Source organism: Ambystoma mexicanum, chromosome 5p, assembly GCF_040938575.1.
Source record: "Ambystoma mexicanum isolate Mex_15411 chromosome 5p, UKY_AmexF1_1, whole genome shotgun sequence".
Classification (NCBI taxonomy): domain Eukaryota; kingdom Metazoa; phylum Chordata; class Amphibia; order Caudata; family Ambystomatidae; genus Ambystoma; species Ambystoma mexicanum.
The window spans coordinates 754,669,372-754,689,466 of NC_090930.1; the positions used below are offsets into that span (position 1 = coordinate 754,669,372).

Below are 20,095 nucleotides of genomic sequence, written 5' to 3' on the forward strand. Positions count from 1 at the left end.
GAAGCCATGCTGACAACAGCACTCCCTAAACCTAAAGGTTTCTTTGAGTTTACGGTTCTCTCATTTGGCCACATAACAACCTGCAGAAATTTCTCTGTGGCCCATCTTCACAACATTGTCATATACAGCAGAACCTCGGAGGATAACCTGAAAAACCTAACAACCATACATGATCACCTCGCGGCCAATCCAGCAAAGTGCCACCAGGCCAGGTCCTCCATTCAATGCCCCAGCTTCCAAGTGGGGAATGGGTTGGAGTTGCTGCAAACCAGTAAGGTAGAACTGGTTCAAAATACTGTATGACCCATCACCAAGAAAGCTACAGACTCCCCAATGTTTCAGAACTGACGCCTCCCCGAACAGGCAAGCTGACCCCGGGGCATCCTAACCGAGTACAGTGGGATGATGGGCATTTGAAAGCTTTTGTCACTCTATTAAATACAAAACAAAAATATTACAAACACAGAAAAAAGTACAAGGTTTAGTCCTGGAAAGTAAGATAAGTGTCAGCCAAATGAAAGCTATCAGGGGAGATGTAGCCTTAGCATATAAAGTCAGAGACAGGTTTGTTGAATTAAAAACATTCTATTCCTCGCTTTATTCTTCATACGGGTCAGTGTCGCAAGAAATTGCTGAGTTCCTTCAGGATTCCTCCCTTCCTAAAATCTCTGAAACAATCAAATTTGAATAGTCACATTTCAAAAGAAGAAATCATAAGTGCATTTCAGTCCCTCAAAATCAACAAGGCACCGGACCAGATGCTTTCCCAACCCTCTTTAAAACCTTCTCTAAATGGTTGTTATGCCCCATGCAAGAACTGCTTAACACAATTTGGGATTATGGGGCTTCGTCCCAGACGATGGTCGAAGCAAAAATATCAGTATTGCACAGCCCTGACCTCTGCTCATCTTACCATTCTATAACCCTCCTAAACGCAAATGCCAAGCCATAAACAAAGATTCTAGCAAATTGACTTGAAGCGATTCTCTCCAAGATCATTGACATTGATCAGTCATGAGGCACCAGGCTACAGAGCAAGGATGGTCCTTGATCTTGTGCATACCGCTTGTAAAACACAAATGGAAGTAGCACTGGTAGCCCTTGACGCAGAGAAGGACTGTGATTGCTTTTAAATGTAGTAAATGGTCCTACCTCAGAATGGTGATGGGGGAGTTTGGGATATATGCAGTCTTTATCAAAGGGGTCTTTGCACCATCAAATTCCCACAGCTAGAGTCTCAATGGATGGATTTCTCTCTTATCGTGTCCCACTTACACACAGTGCTAGTAAAGGCTTTGCCCTGTCGTCTTTGTGCTATCAGTAAAGCCTCTGGCAGTAAAGATTAGCAGGATTGCAGAAATTCAAGGACTGGAATATTTCAAAGACACTCACAAACTCACTCGCTTTGCTGAGGATGTCCTGCTCACTCTGAAGTAGCACAGTTTCTCAGTCCTAGCATTGCTACATGCACTTTGGATGTTTGGGTTGATATCGGGATTCAAGGTTAATCTTGATAACAGCGAGATATGAAACGCAGCCCTACCGCCAGATGAGGTTTCTTGAATACAAGTTGAATCCCCATTCCATTCCAATGGATGACTTCTAAAATCAAGCACTTAGGCATTCAGCTCTCAGCAAAGAATCACCTCTTGTACCAGGCCAACTACCCTACTCCCTCCCCTGCAAAAATTAGAGATGACCTCTAGAAATTGTAAAACTATTGTGTGTCTTGGCTGGGAAGGATTGCTGTAATGAAAATTTCAGTGTTACATATATTATTCAGATACTGGACGTAGTGGTCTACTGCACCCTATCAAATAACTATAGAAGAAATGAGGGTTTCAATATCAAGAGGACCACTATATAAAATAGCAAGCAGGCTTTCTTCCAATACAAAGATTGTGGAGGGCTGTAAAGTACATACATACAAAATACAGTATCATGCGGCTGAACTGCAGGTTCAAATGACTTGGTAAGTACGCTTTCAACAAAAGAGTGCCCACTAACATACGACATGGCTACCCAAAACTTTGAGTTCATTGGCAACGTATGACCTCAATTTACTAGAAAGGGGAAAATCAAGGGTGGATTCAGTTTGAAAAATCTCGGCGTCCATCAAGTCCAGCATATTCTCCTTGGACTGGACAACTCTGGAGGGATCACTGGATCCTTTGTATCTTCTCTCGAAACTTGGAACATTGCCGGGATCGGGGTTGATTCAATGGCTTTGGCAGACTTTTCCAGCATTTTTCCCTTTCAGAATTTTAGTCAGCCCCTGGCATTCAATACCCCTTGAGAATCTTGCAGCCACGTTGTGGTGTCCCTCAGACCCCCAAACAAATCACAGTTAGAGACTGGCTCTCTTAGCAATGAAGTGACCGTTGGGGGTTTCAAGAATTAGGAAGCTTTGAGGGAGACCCGCTCACCTGTAGTTTTGTTTGTTGCTGCGTTCTTGGCATCAGGAAGAATCGGAGCTTGCCATCCGCTGCTTCTATAGGATGGATATCTCTCTTCCCGCAATGGAGCCGTCCTGCGGGATCAGTACCACGTCCCCACAGGCACCACAGCCAACACTCAGCTCACTCTGCGTTGCTCTGCGACTGGTGAGGGATTTTGAAGGCAGCTTCAGTAAAGATGGTAGAAAGAGTGCAGCTGTGCCAAGAAACAGAGGAGCCACACAGTAACACAGCCAACACCCAGCTCACTTTGCATCGCTCCGCGACTGGTGAGAGATTTTGAAGGCAGCTTCAGTAAAGATGGTAGAAAGACTGCAGCTGTGCTGAGAAACAGAGGAGCCACACAGTAACACAGCCAACACTCAGCTCACTTTGCATCGCTCCGCGACTGGTGAGAGATTTTGAAGGCAGCTTCAGTAAAGATGGTACAAAGACTGCAGCTGTGCCGAGAAACAGAGGAGACACACAGTAACACAGCCAACACTCAGCTCCCTCCGCCAAAGAATTTGATTTTCATTTACCACCCACCACGCATCCCCCTCATACCCGATATAAAAAGAACACTAATGTTATAAAATCTTAAGAATGTATCATTGCCTGCACACACATTACCGAGCAGCTCCGCAGCAACACTTTTTCCCAGCACTCGAATTGATGTATCACGTCACTATCAATACCTCTATCCACCATGGAACTTCCAACACACAATCCATTACCTATTAGGCGCGGAAAGTTCCACACTACTCTCTATTATCCTGCTCTTGACAAAGATCCCCAAGAGCATAGTCACCAACCTAGTATATTAGACCACAGTTCGCTAGGAATTCAAGTCATGATTGTTTTCTCTAGAAGAATGAATGCAACCCTTCTGAAAGGTTTGTGTAGCATCTAGTACATAGTTCACATCATCCATGAACCTCTGGAGGTGTACAATAACTTTGCACACCAAATGATCTTACCAACAACTAAATCCGGTGCAGGCATAAGGCACTTATTAGTCCTTAACTGGCACATATAATTCCTAAAAGGCTGCTTTCCCTCTGTAAACATGGGTCCTCACTCAAGAACTCCTGCTGAGTCATTTGAATGATTATTCAAGGCTTCCCAAAGCCCGTAAACCTCTCAAATTCGATATCTGGTCAGGTGCTTTAGAGACATCATGAGACCCAAGGGAGCCAAGCCTCAAATGTATTAAGATGAACTTTAACAACAAAGGGCCCAATGAAAATACTATAACAGGCAGATCTGCTGACATTCTATTGTCATCAGCTGGGTCAGGGGAAACCTGCTACAACACTCCAAGGAAAAGCCATCCCTCTACATTGGAAATTTACCCTCGCCCATGTCTTCTTCCCCACACTAAACAATATATTGCACATTTGGCAAGTGCTATAGCTAAGTGCTGTTTGCTGGTGAGTCCTGATGCCTGGAAGCACTATCAGCTGAAGCTTTATTATTTGGCTCCTCCCCCTGTCCCAGAAGCCTCTACATAAAGGAAGACCTGCATGGATTTGCAAAGTGCTACTGCTAATAGCAGAAATAGCAGGTATGATCTTAGAGAGAAACTTGAACATCCTCTTTCTTACTGAAACTTGGATGACCCAAACTACTCTCATGTGATATCTCTGGCCACACCAGAAAGTCACTCAATGTTCCACGTAGATCGAGCCGTGGGGAGTGGAGGGGGGGGGTGCCATTATTTTTAGAAAGGAGTTAAATATTTACACTTCTAGTACTCCAGACCTGGAACATTGCGAATCCCTTGATGTTAAACTTAACGTCAACCGCATGTGCTCCATAAGTTTCCTATTGTTGTATCGTCCACCTAGACTAACCCCTAACTTTGATGAACATTTATTAGCCAGTATTGGCAACATTTCTAAGGACAACTCAGCTTTCATTGTCCTTGGGAACATGAACCTATGGGATAATAACCCTCAGGACATAATGGCTAAGCAGCTTAAAGCATCACCTGAGGCCATTGATTTCCAACAGGTAGTAAAAAATCCCACCCACAACGCCGGTAATACACTTGATTGGATACTTACTAAAAACCAGCAAATAACAGTTACATCAATTCCAGAATGTGCCTGGTCTGATCATCATATGGTTAATTTTATATGCCATATTGCTAACAGACAAACACAGCAGCCTATAAGACCTAAACCCCTGGGAACATGGTGTAACAGGAAGGCAGTAACTAGTGAGGCTTTCAAGGAAAAGGTCCATCCCCTCCTGCCCCCGCTACATCAGCATGTATTAGTAGACATCTTTACCCAGTCCTTCAGAAAGCCCACCAACCAGGCTTTTGATGAACTGGCTCCACTTAAAGCAGACAAAAACAATAAATCTAATAACATGAATAAATGGTTCTCTGGTGATATTCTAGAGGCCAGAAGACCTAAGCGTAAAGCTGAGCGTCTCTGGGGGAAAGATCAGTCTGCATCACTACTAGCTTCTTATAAGCTAACCGCAAAAGCTTATAAATTGATTATTTTTCAAGCTAAAGCAGAACATCTTAACAAGAGAATCCAACAAGCCAAATCACAATCTAAAGAAATATTCTTAATTCTCAAAGAATTGAAAGACCCCCGGCTACCAATTTAGCTCAAGAGACCGACAAATGGTGTCAGGCAATTCATGAAGGCTTCTCTGAAAAAACATGCAAACACCAACAGGCTATTGAAGCCCAAAGAAACATTTTTCTGACGCTAAGAACCCCCCCACACGACACACTTCATTGATAGTGATTTGTCGGATAGCTATTCAGTTCTCTTCTCCTTTGAAAAGGTCTCCATCTCAGAGGTTCTGGGGGTTATCCATAAGTTAAAACCATCCTCCTGCCAACAGGACATCTTCCCTGCAAAACTATTTAAGGACTTTGCAGATACCATAGTACCTTGGGTAGTGCAATTCGTTAACCAATCATTTGGAGAGGCCTATGTTCCTATAGACTTGAAGGAAGCATGGATCATGCCTCTCATAAAAAAGGAAAACCTTGACCCATCAATTCCTGGTAACTTTAGGCCTATAACGAATGTGTCTTTTTTGCTCAGGATCAATTTTAGGATTGCCTATCTACAGTACCAAGGGTTTGTGGATATAAATGATCTATTGGCTAACGAGCAATCTGGATTCAGGGCTAAGCACAGAACGTAAATCGCTCTTTTGGATCTCCAAGCAAACATTGCCAGTATTATTGAACAAGGAACTACTGCCTTACTTATGTTACTTGATCTCTCCTCAGCGTTTGATCTTATAGATCATGATCTCTTGGCTGAGAGACTGAAAACAACTGGCAGATGCTCTCCCTTAGCAACAAACTGGTTTAAATCCTTCTTGGGTCAAAGATTGGGTGCAGTTGTAAAGAGTAATTTTAGCTCCTTGAAAACGCTACTGACCTGCGGTGTCCCACAGGGTTCTTCTTTGTCGCCATTGCTAAATATCTTTTTGAAACTCTTATATGACATGCTTCAAAAGATGGATGTCCAAACTACAACGACAACACTGTCAGGTTCATATGAGAAAGATGTGCAAAGAGTTAATGAAGTGTTCAAAGCTATCCAGTCGTGCTGTGCAGTGTAGACCAGAGCTCCTTGCTGTCTAGTCCTGCCGTGTGGTGTCCAGAGGGCCTTGCTGATCGCTGACCAGAACCAGAATCCCTGACGGTTCCATTCAAACCTTGGTACTGAGTATCCATAGTATAGGATTGTCACTAGCTTATGTACTGTCCATAGTCATCCCTATCCAAATCCAATCTATCTTATATCCAGAACTGTATTGCTAGAAATCCTTTTTGTCTTGCCTGAACTCTCTCTCTTATCCTATAGTCCTTCTGTAATAATATTGATAAAATCCTCTTTGAGCCGGTAGATTGCATCCGAAGAAGGCAAGCGTCTCAGCTGGCAGTTGCCTTGATCAAGTGGCTGAGCATCCGTGTAGTTTGTTTCTTCATAGTCCATCCCAAGTGTAAAGAAACCTTGTTTGTATTTAAAAGCGCATCCTCGTTTTACAATTTTGCCTCTATCTACAAAAACGACCTCCACAAAAACATCCATTACTTCTTCATACTTTATGCTAGAAACGAAATTGAAGTGTCTACTTGAAGCTAACATCCTAAGCTTTCCAAAGAACCCTACACTGCATAGTTTGTTTGTAATTGCGCTTACCGTGCGTGGAAAAGTTTGCCACACATTTTTCGTTTGGCCAAAATCTATAACGTGTAAAATAGCTTTTCATTGCACCCGACCTCAAAATTAAGTTTTCAACTTGCTTATTACTCCCAAAACATTGCTGGTGTGTGCATGAAACCAGATAACGCGGCTCCCATTAGTATTTAAATAATTTCAGTGAATTAATTCCAGATTTAGTTTTTTGCCCATTCATTCAAAGCCAACTTTAAAACCATTTTTGACAAGTTTGCATTCATTCCTGTTTCTCTCTTGTGTTTGCTGGGGGGGGGGGGGAATTGGGATTGATATGATTGAATTCTGCATTCCTGAAACCTGTTCTCTCTCCTTCTATCTCTTTATATTGCATATTGGGGGGATTGAGGGGTGTGCAGGGGGAAATAGTAACCACTCTGCTATTTGATTGAACATACCCAAAACTATTATTTCTGTGCTGCATTGTTTTTTCCATCATTACTCCTTGCGATTAAAGAGATTGTTTAGTGTGACATCACCCCATTGGTGATCATTTTATACCCATTAAAAATAGTTTGATCATCTTGTGAAAATACCTAAATAAATATTTTAACTTTGCAAACCAGCCTGATTCCTGGTTCAGTGTGACCGGGAGGGGCGGGTGGGGGGGGGGGGTCTTTTAAAAGAGAGTAAAAGAGAGGGGTGTGATATAAGTGGTACATCGTTCAGAAATAAAATAACTTATAGACACAAATAATTAAATAAGGGTTTCCGTTGTGCATTCCATGCTAGGCATTGATTTAGGTGAAGTGCCGGATTGAAATCACTTACAGGATTGGGGGCTTGTGCCGGGATTTCTGAATTAGACATACCACTTGTGACAGCTTAATACAGGGTGCTAACTAACAGGGTACATAAACCCTGTTGGTCTACCACGCTGTGTTACACTGTGGAAAGCACCCCTCAATAGGAACGCTCTAAGGAATTTAGTCTGTTTTGCAAAAATAAAATAACTCCTGTAAGTCAGAAAGGAAATTAATATTTACGGAATGGCGACCTTGGTAGAAATCAATATGGCAAAAGAACACCTACTGCACACATTATTTGGCAGGGGTGAATGGACAGAACAGGATCAGAATGTTTGGTTGTAGGAAATCAAAGAACAGGCCACTGCAACAGGATTAAATATATGGATCAGGGTCCATTACATATGGCACTGAGTGAACTGTATATGGCCCCTACGGTAAAGGAAGAGCAAAGTAAGATTGCCAAAATAGCGGCATATCTGTACCTCCACATTGGAGCAATACAGGACAAATGTGCCGAAAACCTAGATCTGGCAAACAAGCAACTACAATCGTTAGAAAAAGCCCAAACTGATCTGGACTCTGCAGAGCAAAGGCTACAAAAGAGCCATGTACCTGATAAAAAATAAAAGAAGATATGGATATCCTGCAGCAGGAGAAGTTAGAGCAGGATACCAAAGTACTAGCCCTGCAGAAAGAGTGCCAAGAAAGTTTGGACTCTCTACTACAGAGCCAGAAAAAGCGGGAACAGCAAATAAATTTGAATAGACCATGCGCAGAGCAGGTAGTCAACCTGCAAAACCGCCTAGAACAAGAAAAAGAAGAAAATAATAAATTAATTCTCAAAAGACCTTGACACCCAGACAGAATTCGGTGAGGAGCGCCAGAAAGCTGGTGCACTCCAAAAACAAAGGGACGACCTGGCTGCACAGAGGGGTACTCTTATTCAGGAAAGGGACACCTTAGGCCAGGAGGTCAGTTATTTAAAAGATAAGATGGAAGAAAATCACCTGGCCCTTCAGGGACTGGGTGAACTCCAAAAAGATTACACAAAACTGTTAGAGCACTCCAGGAGGATGGAAGATGCTCTGGCAAAGAGTGACCAGGCCAATAATAACAGGACTCGGGAGGTAATCCTCCTGCAGCAAAAATTGGCCCAGTACTCTAAAATGACACAGGAAGCACAGAGAGACAATGAGGCTCTCTGTGAGAAAAATGACAGGCTCCACAGACAGGTAGCTATGCAGGAACAACTGATAGGGACTAGCAAGGCCTTGATAGAGGAACAGAAAGGTCAGGTTCTTGCATGGCATCAGGGAGCAGGGGCTGAGAGAGATGAGGTCCGCTGGGAAAGGGAAACACCTGAGCATAACCTCAGGAACCCTAGTACCAGAGGCTTTCATCTCTTCATCCCCATGGACTCTGCCACCCCTATGTCCACTGGCGCACATGAGCCAAAGGCCACGGGGATGGCAGACTTCAATCCAATGAGGAATATTGGGCTCATAGATCAGCACCTCCCAGGAATGGATGGGCGGGCATCTGGGTATGGGTTCCCAAGTGCTAGGGACATATTCTCTGATCAGGGAGACTTCAATGAGGGGAGGGTCAGAGAAAAGGATCCTCAAAAATACCATTTACCTAGAGACCAGATGGTAAAATGTAGTGGGGGACTCCGTGAGAATAAGCCCACTAAGGGCATCCTGAAAACCTCTGCCCAGCTAGGACAGTGGGGGAGGGTATTCAGCAAATCCTGGGAGCAAAGAGGAATCAGAAGACTCCTCTGAGTACCACAGGACTCAAGAAACTAGGCCCCCACATTCTGCCAGCCATTCCCAAGCTCGCAGAATCCGGGAGAGCCTAGAAGACCAGACAGGCACCTCTGGTAGCAGTGCCTCTGAGTCAGAGGATCAGTGGACCAGGGTCACCCGAACCAAGAAAGCCAACAAGGTCAAGAGGGCCTTGCTCAAGGATCCCCTAAAACAAATAAAGGCCATTAGGAGCGTCATCACGCCCTATCATAAGAAAGCGAAATATTCGGTTTGGGAGCACCTTGAGCTCTTTGAACAAATGATGGAGACTTTCCATTTGAAGGACAGCCAAAGCTGTATTCAATATGTAAAGTGAACCTTCTCTTCCGAGTACTCCAGCTTCTTTCCAGGGCTGGAGGATCAGAATCATTCCAGATGGTCCACCTGTAGGGTGGCCATCTTGAAACATTTTTCTGTGCACAGGAATCCTCAGGAGGCTCGCAAGGCAGCCTATAACTTGCAATGTGGGGAAGATCAGGCCCCACAGGAATTTGGTCAAGAATTAAAGCGTGCCTTTGCGCAGACCACTAGAAGGGTGCACACTGACAGCAAAGAGTTTGTAAATACTTTCTTCCACGCTCTCCCTAAGTACATCATGACCCAGCTAGTGAGGGACTTTCCCGAGAAAAGATCACTAGACTGGGTCATTCAACAAGCCACATGCATTTATGAGGTGCAAAAGCCAGTGGAAAATCAAAAAATCCCAAAAGCCCCAAAACAACCAACACCCCTGCTGCTGCCAAGGTGGCAGAGGTGAAGGTTGCCCCATTTTAGATTTAGAGATGGGGGTGCCTAAAAACCTGCCCACACAGAATCAAAACAATCCCAAACCCAGAAGGCCCTCAGGCCAATCACAAACAGGGAGCCAGGGAGGTAACCCCACAAATGGGGCCCCTAACTCCCCTGAATACATCAGCCCACGCTACAAGGGCAATAGACCGATCCTGGGTTATGTGTGGACTCCTCCAGCCCAAGGGGGGGATCCAACCAGGCAGCAGCTAACCCAGGGAACTTCCCTCCTCACTTTCCCCAGGAGGGCAGTAATTCCCCAAATACCGGACAGAATTTCTTCCCAAGGTACCCGCAAAATTTCAACCCCCAAAACAATCCATCCTTCTCTCCCCAATTTCCTTAGCCCAGACAGCCCAATCCAGGAGAGGGGAGGCCAAGGGTGGACGGGTACCCACATTTTCCTAACCCGGGGTATTTTGGGAGAAGGGATAGCTACCCTTCCCGGGATCAGCCCAGGGGAGACATCAGGACCCCGTACCAGCCAGAGCGGGTGTCCCAACTAGAGCACCAGGTCCAAAACATGGCACAGGATCTGGGTCGCATGCTGAGGGCTCAAAAGAACCCTCAGATGAGCACAGCGGCGCAGAATGCCTCAAATCCAGGACCTGGTGCTCCAGAGCAATGACGGGAAAGAACCCCGGCAACTCACCGGTTCCCAGGAAGGAGGCACAAGGGGAAGGGGGATGTAAAGCCTTGGAGGAAGCTTCCTTCCCCACTTGTAAAAAGCCCCTGGAAACCCAGGAACAGAACCAAAATCTCCTGCCCCCGAAAGTCTGCAACCCAAGGAGCAGAGGGAGGGTAGGAGAAATAAAGAGGCCAAAAAGACCCATTTTGAGGAGGAGGTACAAGTCTTCCAGTTTGAAGGAGAGGGATCCTCAGAGGAGTCTGGGAAAAGGATCTTCTCCTTCAGAGATGGGGGAACTCCTCCCAAACAAAAATGGGTCCCAAAGGATCCAAATCCAGACTGGGTAGATGTGGGGACTGAGTTAGCACCGCCCATCATCAAACCCCAGAATCACCAGCATGAAAATCCCCTGGTTCAAACCCATCCTGGTGACTGCCTCCAAAAGGGGGGGGGGGCAGCCCAGAACCATGGGAACCCAAAACTTCCCCCATATCTATCTGTCACCTTTTTTTTCCAGATTCCCAAGACTCCAAACAGAATCCTTCCCAAATCACCTTCCTGTCAGTGTCCAAACCAAGACCCTAACCCACCACTTGTCCAAAAATTTACATTATCTTTGCCCCCTTGAGGAAAAGGAGAGAAGATTTTATGCCCCGGTCCAAATACAGGGGCAGTGTACAATTTTGGCACTGGTGGACACTGGATCCCAAGCTACCCTTCTGCCAAAAAGGGCCTTTGACCAACTGAAATCGGAAAGGAGGGAGAAATACCAAATTCCTCTCACCCCTCTTCCTGGACAACTTCAGAACTTCGACAGGAAGGAAATTCCTGTCGAGGGGACTGCGGATTTGGACATTAAAATTGGGCGACACAAGGTGAAGCACCCACTCATAGTTGTGGCTCCAGAGGGCACACCTTGTTTACTAGGGAATGACATCCTGCGAAGGTTGTCACCCCTCATAGATTGTGTAAACAAGGTCCTCTGGACCCAGACTAACCGACCAATAAAATTGAAACAGAGTGTCAACCATGTTAGTTTAAACGGCACATGCCACACAGTTGAACAAAAACCTGACCAAATAGAATTTCACTTCCAGAACAATCAAATCCCAGACGTGACAGTAATAGCAGTAGGACAACAAACTGGTGAGGGAGGGTCCTCTCTATTTCTGACAATCAACCTTCCTTCCATCCTAAGGTGGCATTCCACACTGGAAGGAAACACTCTGAAATTCTTTACAAATTCACAATCAGAAAATCCCACTCCTATTGTCCAGAAAGATGAAAAATCCGCTCAAAATCTGGCTGATATTCAGAAACTTGGAGAGCAGTTGTTCATCCCTGTTCAGTTAAATGAAGGGAAGGACTCTGTTCTAACCTAAGTGTGTGTGAACAACAGTAAGAGCATCATCAGCGAGGCCATGTTCCGCAAACTCCCAAAAGATCCAGCCATTCCCACATTTAAACTGATACACAAATGGAAAATGGATCTGGAAACACCCAATTCCAAACATCTCCTGCCTAGCAGGTGTATGCTCAAAATTTCCATCGGCAACAAGAGCATAGTCCATAATTGTTGGGTCGTGCGAGATGTGCCTGCCGCATTTTACTTAGGCAGTGACATTCTCAATCGCTTTCCCATTAGTTTGGACCTAATAAACTTCAAAGCTTGGTCCCGATTAGCGGGTAATCCCATGGGCTTTGATGACCCAGAGAAAGCATTTAGGTCAGCTCAACTGCTGCCTTATGCAGTTGAAATTCAGATTGGAGAGGAAGTCACCATCCCAGAAAGGACACAACAATTCTCCCTGGAAGTGAAAGTTAAAAGAGGACAGAAACTGAAAAACCCTGACGCCTATGTTCATCTTAATGCTTATTTCCAACAGCAAGGGTTGGGGGTAAACCCAACACCACTAGTCAATATAGAACATGACACCATTCCAATAGACTTGGATAACAGCGACTTAAAGAGTATCCCTCTAGCCGCAGGCACCATTATTGGAATAGCGGTTGATGACTGACATTTTTCCATAGATTTAGGCAATGAACTGTTCGGACACATCCCCAAGGACAGTTTTGACAGTGATAGCGACGATGACACAACACCAGATAGGATCTTCACCTGGCATGGGGGGAATTTCCTGGTGTACACTTCCTGCCCTTATGGCAGGGAGGATGTGATCTGTGACTTCAGGAGGGATGAGGTGATATTTCAGGTCAGCGAGGACTGCATTTTCCACCTGAAGCCACCAGTCCAAATCAGCACTTTGACCAGGGACTTCTCCACCCAGCTTGAGGAGGCCGCTGAGATAGGAAAACTGGAAGTCTTTCAAAGTTTCAGGCAGATGGTTGAAGAGAGAGTCAACCTTGCTGATGCCTGTGAGACTCTGGAGCAAAAGCAAAAATTGAAACAAGTTTTCTTAGATTTTCAAGATCTCTTTGCAGTAGATTTATATGACTGTGGTCACACCGACATCCACACAACAACAATTCCACGGATCCTGGCATGACTCCAGTGTTTGTGAAGCAATATCGCTTGCCTCTCGCATCAATGGAGTCCCTTACTGAAATAATTAAGAACCTTGAGTCCTGTGGGATAATTCGTCCAGTCCACAGCACCTTCAATAATCCGGTGCTGGGGATTTTGAAGCCAAACGGCCAGTGGAGACTCTGTGCTAACCTAAGGGAGCTCAACAAACGGGTCCATACTTCCCGATGGCCTCTTCCCTACATTGACCAAGGGCTGGCCCAGATCCAGGGGTCACAGGTATTCACTGCAATAGACCTGACCAATGAGTACTGGACTGTACCTGTCAGTAGGGAGGACCAATACAAGCTGGCTTTCACCTTCGGGGCGCAGCAGTACACATGGACCCAGACTTCAGATACATCAACTCCGGCAATGAATTAAACATTTTTCTACACAAGGCCATGCCCGACCTGGGTGAAAGGGGTAACCTGGCATATGTCGACAATGTTTTAGTCAAAAGCTCAACTGTGGAGGAACACATAGCAGAGATCCGTTATGTTCTGACACAGTTGAGGGCTGCCGGAGAAAAACTGTCCTTTCAAAAGGCACAGTGGTGCAGAACCCGTGTCAATTTCTTGGGGCATGAGATTACTCAGTCAATACAGTTAAAGTCCCCAGGGTATTCGAGTTCTGTCATCTTCCCCATTCATGTTATCACATCACAAGCAGAACCAATTATGTTATTTATTAAAAAGTTATTAAACCTGACTCTTGAGTCCTTATTGCTAGCTTAATGTCCCTTTCCAGAAGAGATTACTCCTCAGGGTCTCTGTCCCCAGGAAAAGGCAGTGGAAGCACTTCAAAAATTAAAAGACCCCACAACCCTGCGGGAACTAAGGAGCCTCCTTGGACTAACTAATTACAGCAGAAAGTTCATTGAGGATTACGCAGAGATCACAAGACCCCTGATCCATCTTTTGAAGGGGGGATCAAGTGGGAGTGGGGTCCAGAACAAGCCGAGGCAGTAAGACAACTCAAAAGAAGCCTCTCACAAGTGCCTTGCCTAGCTTACCCTGTCAAAAACAAGGAGTTCTTCTTGGAGACAGGGTCCTCAAATACATGCTTGACTGCAGTATTATATCAAAAGCATGAAAAGGTCAATAAAGTAATCTCCTATGCAAGTAAGACCTTATCCTCTGTGGGGGAAAAATTCAACGATTGTGAGAAGGCACTCCTGGAAACAGTGTGGGTATTGAAGAATTACCACCCGTTTATCCAGGGGGAACACATCATAGTGGAGACTCCACACCAGCCTCTGCAATATCTCCAAAGTGACAGAATCCGGGCCGGAAATGTGAGTAATTCCCAAATTACTTCCTGGATTCTGTCAATGCAAGGCTTTCCTGTGGTGGTCAAATATGGCCAAAACAAGAAGAGTCCCCTCGCGCAAGGTCTGGCTGACTTGCATGATTGTGCCAGAGAAAACTGTCTCGAGGACGAAAGTCTTAAAATCAAGGACAACATGGAGGCATACCTTAATTCCCCACACAAAGCCTTTGAAGAAGACCAGTGTGAGGGAATGCCCATTGTCTATGTGGATGGATGCCCTTACCATGTTGACAACAACGGGGAAAAAGAACTTGTGGCCAGCGTAGGGAATGCATGGGTGAATGATGCCCCAGAACCCTCCGCTGGGTACAAAATCTGTCCCCGAAGTATTCAAGTGTCAGAGCTGATGGCTGTGCATCAAGCCATCTTCACTGCTGTCAAACTCCACGAACTGGTCATAATCACAGATTTGGATTATGTACGGAACAGGTTAGTGGAGCACCTGGTTAACTGGAAAACCAGAGGCATGCTATGTGCTAATAACAAACCATTGAAACATGGGAAATTAATCCGAAATATTGATGATCCGGTCACCTCGAATGGGATGACCATCTACTGGAAAAAGATAAAGGGTCATTCTAAAGTAGACGGACCAGACAAAACTGGAAATTACCTAGCTGATCAGCTGGCCAAAACCAGAGCCATCCAAGGGGATCTACTCGAGATCGAGTCCCTGTTAGGGGAAATCCAGGTAACTGCTATCACTAGGTCCCAGACAAATGCTCACAATGAACTTTCAACTGCCTAATGGAGTAAGGAGAGCCCAGATGCTGATTTGATTACGGCTCAAAAAGGGGATCCGATAATTGGTAAGTTTTATCAGCACATTGAGGACCCTGAGAACTTTCCCCTGACGGATACCGATTACATTGGGAAAGAGGACCTCAGAGTGTTGATGAAATGTCCAAAAATGTTTTGAATCCAAGACGGTTTTTTGGTAAGGAGCTCCCTAGCTGGCCATGATCATTGGGTGGTCCCTATGTCATTCTGAAGCCTGATGCTAAGTCACGCCCATGATGCGGCCACAGCCGGTCATAGGGGGTTTCATACAACACTTGAAATCTTAAGCGAGGTTGCATACTGGCCACACATGGGGCAGGACCTCGACCAATACTCGAAGGGGTGTCTTGTGTGTGCACAATTTCAGCCAGCATCTCTCAAACACTGTGCACCTCTCCAAAAGAGGGGGATGACCCTGCCTTGGTCAGATTTAAAAGTCAATTTTATTGGGCCCATGATTCACTCCTCTAGGGGGAACAAGTACATGTTGACCGTGACATGCTTGATCACTAAATGGGTGGAATGTCTCCCAGCCCCAAACTGCAAGGCAAAAACAGCAGCTGCCCTGATGATCAACCACATCTTCTCGCGTTTTGGACTACCCCAAAGGATCAAGTCAGACCGAGGTAGCCACTTCACTAGCGAAGTGATGACAAAGATGTGGGAGATACTTGGGGTAAAAAGGAAACTACACATTGCCTACCGGCCATCCTCTAGTGGTGGGGTTGAGAGATACAACAAGACAATTGTGAGCATATTAAAAAAGTTTGTGGCAGATTCTGGGCCAAGTTGGGACATCTGACTACCTCTTGTCCTGATGGCCATCAGATCTACCCCTTCTTCTGCAACAGAAATGTCACAGTTTGAGCTGATGACTGGACGAAGGATGGTGCTTCCCCAGTATCTGCTCTACAGAACCCAAGAGCAGACCTTGATATATGCCTCCACAACTCATGAGTATGTTGAAAATCTGAGAAAACACCTTCAACATGCTTTTGCCTCTGCTTCTGAGCGAAATCTAGAAAGATCTGCAGACAGTATGAAGACCCACTATGACCTTAAGACAACCAGAAAAGAATACCAAGCAGGAGACCGGGTCTACTTATACAATTTCCAAAAGAACCAGGCAAAACAGCGCAAATTTCTCCCTTCCTGGCGGGGTCCTTTTGGAATCGTAGACAAAATCTCACCAGTCACCTGCAAAATCCTTATCCCCAAAGGCAGTTTGGCAGAGGGGGAAGATAAGTGGATCCATATCAACCAACTGAAGTGTTACCATCCTAGGCATACTCTTCAGCAACTAGAGGATTCGTCTGGAAACCCAGAGGGGGACATCCCAGCTCCCTAAAAATTCCAACTATAAAACTATTCCATCTGTTATAATCAGTAATAATTGTAAACAGAAACGATTGTCATTATATGTCAAAATGTATGTGTCTGCCCCACTACATGAATGGTGCTGGGGAAATGTCTACAAATATGCTCTGTTTTGTCATCCTAGGACTGAAACCATGGATCCTAAGCATCACTCTGGGACCAGAAGGAAAAACGCAAAGGGCCTGGGTTATCGCTCCATACTCTCATCTGGAATCGGCGATGGGGAACCTGTCGATCCACCACTGATGGGAGAAGCAGACGAATTTTGCCATTTGGACCAGAAAGAAAAAAACTGAACATCCCAATCTCGCGACTTCCCCTTGATGGGCGGTCAGAAGTCAAATCGCGAGGGGGGTCTTTCTGGGATGTATTAACCCACTCTGCTCTGCCCTGCGGCATCACTGTGTGCTGTTGGCACCAGAATCAGCAAAATGGCCACGAAAACCCCATGCATGCCAAAAACCATGGAAATTGCGCTTTGAAACACGGAAAGATGGCTGCCAAATCTACTTTGCCTGTTGTCAGCAGTGGAAGGAGACTCACTGCTGCAACCTGTCACTGGGCTTCCTACAGAGTAAAAATGGAAACTGCATAAAAGGCAGTGCTTTATTGCAAGAAACCCAGAAATTGCTCTTAAATCCCTTTTTCTTGGTTGCTGAAAATGCAAAATACCGGTCCAAAACACCACAAAACATCCAATATCCTTGCTGGGTGTTACCCGCCACGTCAATTAAGGAATCAATATGAACACACAATGTCAGGAAAAGCGGAATCTATCATCAAACTATCCACAGTAAAAGTGTGCTTGCCTGTGAAAATCTGTCAAAATATGGGCGCAGTACCAGCGGCCGCCTGTATGACAGCTGTCATCAATTGCATCAGAAGCTTAAACTTGTGCAAGTGAAATCAAATGTTTGGAATGAAGTGACCTGTTATTAAGAGTAACATAGGTTGTAACTATTCAATCTCCATTATTTAGAGGCTGGAATCAGAGTTCTAGCTGCTTGATTAGAAATTGCAAGTTTTATTTTAAATTAAGAAAATTTTTATAAATTGACAGTGAATTTATCTGAACTCAGAGTCACCAAACCAGTTACCCCCAGCTTTTCCCAACAAAAGGCATCTCTCCTGCTTCACACCAAGGCCAGGAACTTACACCTTTGGCTTGATTAAATCAGGGGAGGAGATTGTGGGCTGCTCCTGGGAGAGACAATGGACCTTCCTTGGCCAAAAGGATATGCAGATTGTAAAGTGTCCACAGTGGGCTCTGCCAGAGGAAGAGGGCAGGGATTGCTCTTGAGCTGCAAGAGGGAGATGGAGGCGGAGACAGATATTTTTGTTGATTCATAAAGCACAGAAAGCATATTTTTGAAAAAGACTGATAAATGACTGTGCGAATTTGTAAAAATTATAGAATTAATAGCATTGTTAATGTGATTTTTTTGTGTCTAGAGGTGGTGGACTCATGGAGGGTACTCCACCCCTCCGAAAAGGACTTTTCCTTCTATTCCTATTGTCACGATCTTGGCCTTGCGCGGAGGTAGCACGTACACCTACCTCCCTGTTGGGTCTTGGGGCCTGGGGTGTTAACAACACAGGCTTCCGTGACCCTCCGGGGAAAGAGGGTTAGGGTCTGCTGGTTGGTTAGGTTGGGGTGGTTAGGAAAACCGGATAACAAGGCAGGAAAGGGAAAAAGGAGGGATAAAGGAAGGTTGAGTGGTTTAGATGTGTTGCCCCTCCTGGGGTTTTATAAAGCAATTGAAACTTCGGCCAGCACTCCTTCACTTGAGCACATATTCTGGTTAAGAACCTAGATGCTGCTTTCTCTAGATTGCACAAATTAACAGCATTGCCTTTTACGCTATCTTGCATTATGAATATTACAGCATACCCACTGATCAGCAAGAACATAAGAACACAACACATTTGAATCACATTGCAATAAGGTAACAAAGGAAAGCACTTAGCTTCAGTTGTCAGCAGGAGACTCGGGGTTAATTCACCAGTGTTCTATCTTGCTGTGCGAACAACGGAACTCCGCTACAAGAACCAAAAAACAGGAGTGAGCGTACATACGCTTGAGAATCAGATCATACATTGACATGCCGCCGGAACCCGGCTTAAACGTTAGCTACATTAAAGTTTAGACGAAGCATGAGTAACTTGTGCCTGAGCTCCGGCTCGCAAAGTAGCGAATTAACAGTGCCGGTGCTCCGTTCTAGGATTAACTGTGCCGGAGTTCCGGCCGTAGGGTTAGCAAGAGTTAAAGTGTCGGGAAACCCGACTCCGCTTCACTACTTGGCGTGGAGCAGCGCGGCTTCAAATATTCACAATGCCGGGCTCCGAAGCGCCACTGTCTGTGAAGCGTAATTCTGAAGATCGCCCGACACACTGTACGAGTGCTCGGACTGGTAACCAACAAAGGATAAAAGTGCACTTATCTGTAGGACTCAGCTGGGCCTGCAGAGTTCGCAGGCGGGGTGTGGCCCCGCTGATAGCTGCCTGCAGGAGCCCGCTGGAAACACGTCTTGCCTCTTCAAGATCCCGTAGTGCAAGCGGCGTCCCGCGTGTTCCTGGCGCGCATGCGCGTTTTGCAGGGCGGGGTCCAGAAGCTTCCCGGTGGCTCTCCTGCACGCGAGGCTGCTGGGAAGTGTAGTCCGGTTCCTTCTTTCCTTGTTTTGAAGGACTAGGGGGCTGGTTTGCCCACATCTAGCCCTTTGCCTGCAAAGGACACAAAGCAAGGTCCTAAAATAAAGGGGTTTTAACCTCTGTGTCACTCTTTTCCTGTGATTCCCACCACTCACATTATTTTGGTGCTGCATGCTCCCTCCAACCACCTGGGGTATCCTGACAGTACTCCCCCTCCCAACAGGTCCTGGTTTAGAGGGATTGTTCAGGTGAAATGTTCAGATGAAACGAGAAGCATGGTCATTAGTAGCTGGCTCCCATGAGCGCTCCTCGGGACCATAGCCCAACCAATCCACTAGGTAATGTAAATCTCCTCGTACAACACAAGAATCTAGTATGCATTTTACTTCAAACTCTGGCACACCATTTACCATGATGGGTGGAGGCTTCCTAAGGCGCATTAAGGCTGAGGCAGGCTTCAACAAGGATACATGGAAAACTGGATGTACATGCATTCTAGGTGGTAAGGTCAGGCGAACAGCCACTGGATTTATGATCTTTTCGATGGGAAAAGGGCCCACAAATCGGGGTTGGAACTTCCTAGGGCCTTGCAAGTGTAAGTTTCGTGTGGCCAACCAGACCCGATCCCCAACCTTAAATGGTGGACTAGTTCGTCTTTTCCGATCTGCATAAGTCTTATATGCTTGTTTAGCTTTCTCCAGATTTGTTTGGATGACATGCCATACTTCTACTAAATGTTGCCTATGGTTCTGGACTGCTGGTACAGAGTCTGTAACATGGGGCACTGGCTGGAAC

The 20,095-nt window shown here is 45.5% G+C and overlaps 1 protein-coding gene across 5 annotated transcripts in view; it reads right to left on the reverse strand.

Moving 5' to 3' along the window:
- LOC138481177 (C-C chemokine receptor type 5-like) overlaps positions 1-18,198 on the reverse strand; it is a 405,187-nt gene extending 386,989 nt beyond the window's left edge. For 2 of the 5 annotated variants that reach the window (XM_069613143.1, XM_069613141.1), the window contains exon 1: positions 17,808-18,198. The gene's annotated coding sequence lies outside the window, so the exon portion shown is untranslated. Of the gene's footprint in view, positions 1-2,426; positions 2,979-17,807 lie in introns of those variants that run through there. The other 3 variants (XM_069613142.1, XM_069613138.1, XM_069613140.1) reach the window with 2 other exon arrangements.
- Between the last annotated feature and the right edge of the window lie 1,897 nt (positions 18,199-20,095).